The sequence below is a fragment of the Bidens hawaiensis genome, unplaced genomic scaffold (genome assembly GCF_021521415.1).
Source record: "Bidens hawaiensis isolate Kalapana, Puna unplaced genomic scaffold, B.hawaiensis_p1.1 tig00072840_1, whole genome shotgun sequence".
NCBI lineage: Eukaryota > Viridiplantae > Streptophyta > Magnoliopsida > Asterales > Asteraceae > Bidens > Bidens hawaiensis.
In genome coordinates this window covers 38856-46183 of record NW_027502692.1, presented here as the reverse complement: position 1 = coordinate 46183, position 7328 = coordinate 38856, and the positions used below count along the sequence as shown (strand labels likewise).

The following is a 7328-nucleotide window of genomic DNA, read 5'->3' as shown; positions in this document are numbered from 1 at the left end:
CAGTGACGAGCTTACGGTGTTTGTTTTGCAGGTCTCCTAAAGAACAGCCTTCTCAGTTAGACCTCATCCGTGGGAAACATTACTTAACCCTCAGATTATCTATAATCTGTACCCGGGTCACTTAGTGTTATTCACCATGCAAGAAGCCACTAGGAAACATCTTTATTGGGCTCCATTCGACACACTGCATTGATTTAATGTCGAATGACAGGAAAAAAATTATCGAAAGCGAAAAGTTGTTTGAAGACGATGTCCGTACTTTGGAATGTTGACATACAAGTGAGGGAACCATATGTGTGGTTGATTGGCGAAATGGAAGACTGAAGAAGAAAACGACAACGATTTGATGGTGACGTGGGTAGAGAGCATCGAACCAAAATGAGCTTGATTAAAGTATGTTTTTAAGTATGATTTTATCTTTTACTTACAAACATGCTTTGTGTATTCAAAGGCATTAAATTTACCAATGATGTAGATGTCAAAACAATCTGCCAAGAGATTTAAAAAAAAAAAAATGGGTCATAGATCCACCGAAGTGGGTTGCCTTAACCGATGTGTAACAGGTAAGCTCGAAAGCTGTTCCCGTCCCTGTCAGGTACGAACACAGCAATCTCATCCAGCTATAAACCCATCACTCTTTTCATCCAGTACCAATGTGGGACAACAACACACTTTAATAACACCAAAAAAAATACCTGCTGATTAATAGTTTCAAACCCACAAGAATCTTACAATATAATACAAAATAAACCAACAAAGTACTTGTTACAATATGTAACACCTAACATCAACAATTCAAGGAAACCGAAACTGCATCATGCCTCTGCGTCCGGCTCACATCAGGCGGATGAACATACAAGAAAATCAACGACACCACGATGCAAATCAACATCGACCACAGATACACAATCGTTGTTATCTTCCCGCGTCTCCCCATCAACCCTTTAGCAAACGGATAAAGATGTGACAACACCCAGAAGCTAAAAAACACCCCTCCTAAAAGCTTGCTCCACTCGGGAAACGGGCTGTAAGCCGTCCTGAAAACACCAACTGCGATCGCTGCAACGTTCATTAATATTATTGTAACGGGAGGATCATTAGCATTGTGAACCGGAACTTCGTACAGCTCAGCAAACTCGTCTTCACCATCATCAGCTGCTGCGGGTTTTGAAGTTAAGGTGAATGAGATATCAATACCGGCTATCACTTTCAACAAACCTTGATAACTGCCACCGGGTGGTGCACTGGTCCCACCCGATTAACCAGAACTGCTCCATTTCTCCACCAATCGTGGAGGGGTTATTTAGACCAGCGGATTTCAAGAAGCGCGAGCATGCTTAAAGTGACTGTTATGGCTAGAAGCAGGACTAAAAACGTGACGTTTAATGACTGAAACGATGAATTTGCCCGAAAACAGTGAAAGTGCAGGAAGGATACAATATGCGAGTAAGAAGATCGAGGTGAATGGGTACATCCCGACATTGAAATACGCGATTCGTTGTAGAAATTTCATCTTCGGCTCGCGAAAAGTGACATTGTTTTTCGAGAAAAAGATCTCAACTGAACCCGTGGCCCACCGAAGGACTTGAATCAAACCGATCTGTTAAGTTAATCGGAGCAGTCCCTCGAAACGCATCCCGCTTTGTGACACAGTAAACCGATCTCCACCCTCGGTTATGCATACGGTAACCCGTTACAACATCTTCGGTTATCGACCCATAGATCCACCCAACCCCGTTTACCCCACTCGGTTTTATCTTCATAGAAACACGTCACGACTTTAATCGCTTCTTCGATGGCCGCAGCCGATCAATTGGCTCGCGTTGAACTGCTAATGAACCCGATGGTCTCCCGTGGCTCTCTTTTCCTCTTAACTCGTGAATCAACCGACCACCAAACTCAGCCACTGCGATCGAGTCGATCAAGTAACTCGAATCCCCAAACCGTTCGGGAATCAAAGCTTCTTTAAGTTCATCCCCTTCTTCACTATTACCATTTTGATCATCTACAATCGGCATGATCATTTCGGTATCATCTTCGGCTTTATTCTTTTTCAATTTCTTCAACGAAAACTTGATCTTCCGCCCACCGAACCATCCGTGGTGCTCGGTGGCCCGAGGCGGGCTAAACCCATAAAGCGCAATTCGTCTAAATATACACCCAGTCCCGACATACATCGGGCCTTGCAACCCGTCAAGAGCCCGCATACTCACATCAAAGAAAACCGTGTTATGGTTCGCATACCGATCACTCGGGTCAATCCCCTCAAACCGTTGCGGGAACTGAACATAACAAATCTTGTCACCGCCTCGGTCGAGCATAAAACACATCCCCTCTCTTAACGCCAACGAGTTGTAAATATAGTGATCACAGTCGAGGTTAAGAATAAACGAACCGTTCGACATAATCGCACTAGCCCGAACCAACGCATTCATAGCTCCCGCCTTCTTATTATGATCAAACCCGGGCCGCTTTTCACGGGACACATAAACAAGCATCGGTAGCCTCGTATCCACATTCCGCGTATCGATCAGATCCTCGGGGTCCTTCTCGGTTATATACGCGCATTCGGGGCCAGGCGGGGCCAACATAAGCTGAATAATTCCGGCGTGGTTGCCACGAGAGTGGTCTTCCTCACCGGAAAACCAAGTCCCGTGCCACGTGTTGCCGTCAGACATCCACGTGGCAGTCGGGACTTTAACAGATTCGGTTACTCTCCCACCAATCTCCATCTGTTTCTTTTTAGCTAAAAGCTCCTCGCGTGCGTTGCACGCGTCTGAACGTCTTCTAATGGTTTCAGGTAACGCATTGATTCTGACTTTGAATTCGTCATATTCTCGTTTGACTTTTCGTCTTTCTCGTACAAAGTCAACCCTCCGTTTATTCTTCAACGGGTCACCTTTTTGTGAAAAATAAGCTTCCGGGTTTCTGGGTTCGATCTCATGCTTCCTGCAAAATGGGACCCATGTTCTAGCAAAGCTAGCAACTACAGCTAAAGCTTCAAATGTGACCAGTGACCCTCCATCGTCGGATAAATAACAAGCTATTTTATCCACTGGATAATCAACGGCCAGGATTGATAAGATGGTGTTGGCGGTGACGAGTGGGGGTTCTTTTTCGGCGTCGGCTGTCGAGACGAAGATGTCGATACCGGGAAGGTCGGATAGGCCTTTCGGGTTGTTTTGGGTCGGTTCAAACCGTTCTTTGAGGACTGCGAGGTCGGTGGAGCGAGTGACCGGACAGAGCTTGGGAAGCTGGTCTAGGAGCCAGGAAAAGGCGAACCAGACCTCGCAGATTACGGACATTAGCCATAGCCAGACGGCTTCGTGGTTGGGGTGTGAAATTCGCCATGTTAGGAATAGACCGAGCGCGGCTAGCCGGATAACAATCAGCAACCTGCATTTTACAAAAACAAGTCAGAGTTTTAACTGGGGTGTTAATTGGTTAGGTTTTCGGGTTATTTGGTTTGTTTATTCGGTCATAGCTGTAAACGAACCGAATTCAGTAAAGTTCAAACCGAACCGAATTCTTGTTTCCACTCAATAAACAAGATTACTTTAAAGCATTTATACAATTTTCAGAAATTTATTTACTATAATTTGTTTTCAAATTAAATTGGGCTACATAAACTGAATAGCCTCATCTTAAAACCTTTTATAAATTATCTGTAGATTGATTTTTACCCTAATTTGTTATTAACTTAAGTTAGGTTGAATAAAGTAGGACAAAAATTAATCAACTATAGCTTGTTATTGAGAAAACCGAATTTAATCAATCTAGTTCAACAGCATTTATCTCAACATTCTAAACATACCTATATATTTATAACTTAAGCAAGAACAATAATAACAACAATAGTCAAGCAATTTCTTCAACTTAATTCACAAAAAGTAGCAAGTAACACTAACCTGTAAGGACTAAGAATAGCAGCCGAAATCCCAACTTTCCTAGTCAGTGGCCTATTCCTCCGGGCATTAAACATAGGCGGATTCTCATACTCATACTTCTCACCACCTCGGTGACACCCTTCTCTCGGCCACACCGCATTCCCAAACCCGTAAGTCCCATTCGTCTCGAACAGCCATCGTGTGTGATCAAAATCCTGATTCGGGGCCTTAAACGACCGCACCAACGAAAAATTATTCTCCAATCTAACCCCGCCCCGGTTCTTCCTCAACGGGTTCACCGTATCCTTCTCCTCGGACATCATCGGCTGCAAATCGCCCTCATCGTCTTCTTCGTAACTCTCGTGAAACGGTTCTTTACACCCCGGACAAACCCCCTTTCCATTCGAGCAATAATCGGTGTAACAATCGTCACATATACGAAACCCGCATTCGCACTGAGATTTCTCTGACTTATCAAGAAGCTTCTCGTCGCAGCCATCGACTTGACACAGCAATTTCGACTTCGGAACAATCATTTCCTCAACCGATTTCATCCTCCGAGCGTGAGCTCGGGTTTCCGAGTTAAACCCGCCAGTAAACACGGTATCCTTAATCCGATTCTCATTAGGGTTTCCATGGATTTTACTGTATTCAGAGCTATTTTGGGAATTTTGGGAATTCGACACGAACTGATGATCCGGTGTCGGCGGGATGTGTACGGTGTACGCGACGTACTCGTCACCACCGCCGTATCTCCCGCCGAGACTCAAGCGTCTTACTTCCCCACCGCTAAGCGGGGAGTTCGAAATGGAAACCCTTCTCACCGGGCTTGATAACGCGACGTTACGAAGCCCGCCCGAGGATGATACCGTAATTCTCACCGGGGAATCGCGTTCCATGAATCAAATTGAGAAAAAATGATGGAATTGAAATGGGTAATTGGGGATTATTGAAGAACAAGAAGCAGATGACAAGGGTTCATGAGGAATATGAGTAGTAATAATAATAATAATGTGTAGAATCGAAGGGGTTTTATTTAAGGATAAAAGGGTTTCTTTTGAATTATTAACGGTCGAGTGATCGTGGCCGTTGGTTAATGATGAGCTGGACTTGCGGGCCAGGTTTTGTGGGGTTTGAAATCAACGGTCTGAAGTTTTAAAAGGTAATAGCCGTTGCCCGTCGTCCACGTAAGCATGATTGGGCACTCAGCGAGAAATAATGTGATTGGTATTATTATTAACTTTATTGTTTGAACGTCTGGTATTATTGACTAATTAATGAATTGTTTTATATTTGAAATTTTCAGAAACGAATCTAACGTTCAGGCTAAAGGGTCCAATTTTACTTTTCAAACTAAAGGTGTTACTTAAAATATAAGTGTGTTACTTTTGCTAATTTATTAATTAATCCTTTTTAAAATAATAAGGGTAGTAAACAAAATATACACAGTTTAAAAATGTGTAATTTATATCTAATTAAAGTGTTGTTATCTTTGAAGAGTTGGTTCATAACCGGATAAAGTTGATATCCAACGGCTCCTCTATACTATCGGCTCATGAAGGAACTCCCAAAACGTGCGTTTACCGTTTTTTATTTAAAATAGAGGAAGCAGTTTTGGCATGCAGAAAAGGTGTCTGGCCTTGAGGGCTTTTCATTCAAATTTATCAAGACATTTTGGGAGATTTTTGAGCATGATTTCACTAACTAGCTTTTATTATAGAATTTGAATTCACCGGACTAAAAAATATGTGTTGTAACATTTCAAGGCATGCCCTTAGTGATGATACAAGTTTGATTCCTACTTGGGCCAGTTTCATGGACATCTGGGCCAAGAGACGAACCTAGGCTTGAATCCCGAGTTCAAAACCGACAGGGAGCGAGAGTTTACGGATTCCATCGGGATCCCGCACATCCAGGAGGGGGGGGGGTAAGGTCTCACGGTGGTCGAGGAGTCAACCTTGGGCATAGCCCCAAACATGGTGGGTTTAAACGTGAGATCCTCTGCCGTTAAAAAAAGTATTTTGTAACTGTTGCATCTAATCAAATGACAATTACAACACTATTGACTATTGATTAAAACATAAGTTACAAAATATACAACTAATAACTTCTTTGAAAGACTATCATCATATCAGTTTGACTAGTTGTATGCCTAAAGTGCTATCGAAATTTCTTGCCATCGGCCTCAAAAAAGTTCTTCATTCCTTTTTCGGAAGCGAATAAACCACAGACGTATCAATGAAACTCATCTTGGGTTAAAAGTTAAGGTAGAAAGTGTTTATTGTTGGTTTTGATAAAGCTTTCAACCCTGTCAACTGGAGCTTCTTATTATCAGTAATGGAGAATATGGGTTTTGGAGCTAACTAGTTACAATGGGTTATGTGTTGCTTAAGCTCAGGGTAGAACATCGGTTCATCTCTTATTTTTGTTCACTATTGCCACGAAGGTGCTAAACATCATGTGATCTATACAGATGAGTCGTTTATATAGTTCAACGTAACAATAAACCCCAAGTATACTCGACCTCAAAAATGTCAAATGCACCTCATGTAGACTAATCCGCTACCTAACGCTCCACTTGTGCGAAACTCCTGATCATGTACATAATCCCACCTCAGATAAACTTTCCATAACCTTTTTGACACCACTACTTCAACTTACTTGACGGACTACGAGTGAAATCCTAGTATCCAAACAAGTTTGCCATAAGACCACTGTCAAAGGAGTTACAGAAAGGAAAAGATGTGAGTTCCGTACCCTAAATCAACTTTTAAGATCTTTAACTAGATAAATTAATGCCATCACGCTTGATTAAACATAAATTTGAACCCAACAGAGTTCGATTTCGGTGAATATTCGAATTGGGCTAGCATCCTAATCGAATTTGGAATTCGAAATGAGTTTGAACTTGTGACTCTTTTGAGCCGATTCGACTGAAATATTCAAATTCAGATATATATAATTTAATTTTTTTTCTTGCAATTCGAATCAAGCCAAATTCAAACTGAATTCGATAACAAATTCGAACTACCCAATTCACATAATCTGAATCGATAAACATTCGTAGGTTATGTGACCCATCATTCCCATTCCCATTCCCATTCTTATACAATGCCGTTGAGATTGGAAATATCACACCTGCGGTGAACAGAAGAATGAACTGCTGAAAGTATTTGGTATTTTCATCCTTGTGTATTTTTGTGTTTTCGTTTTAACTCTTTATTTCTATCACTCTGATCCATTTCGATAACTTCTGCCACTGCCTCAGTTCTTCCTAGTCATATGCATTACCTTGAGACCCGTTGATCGATTCATCATTGAAGTTTTCTTAATCTGTTTTTTCCCTTCAATTATATCTTGGGTTTAAAATGAGTGTCTCGGGTGCCTCAGTGATGGTGAAGCGCAGCTATTACATGAACCACCACTGCGTATGCCTTTTGA

The 7328-nt window shown here is 42.0% G+C and overlaps 2 pseudogenes across 1 annotated transcript; both read right to left on the bottom strand.

Annotated features, from left to right (window-relative positions):
* Positions 1-506: 506 nt before the first annotated feature.
* Positions 507-596, bottom strand: LOC143606047 (U6atac minor spliceosomal RNA; annotated as a pseudogene).
* A 199-nt stretch (positions 597-795) lies between these two features.
* On the bottom strand, positions 796-4800 carry LOC143606044 (cellulose synthase-like protein D5; annotated as a pseudogene). The gene is made up of 2 exons (XR_013148666.1): positions 3909-4800; positions 796-3396 (listed from the first exon to the last, which is right to left on the bottom strand). The product of XR_013148666.1 is annotated as a cellulose synthase-like protein D5 (transcript).
* Positions 4801-7328: the final 2528 nt, after the last annotated feature.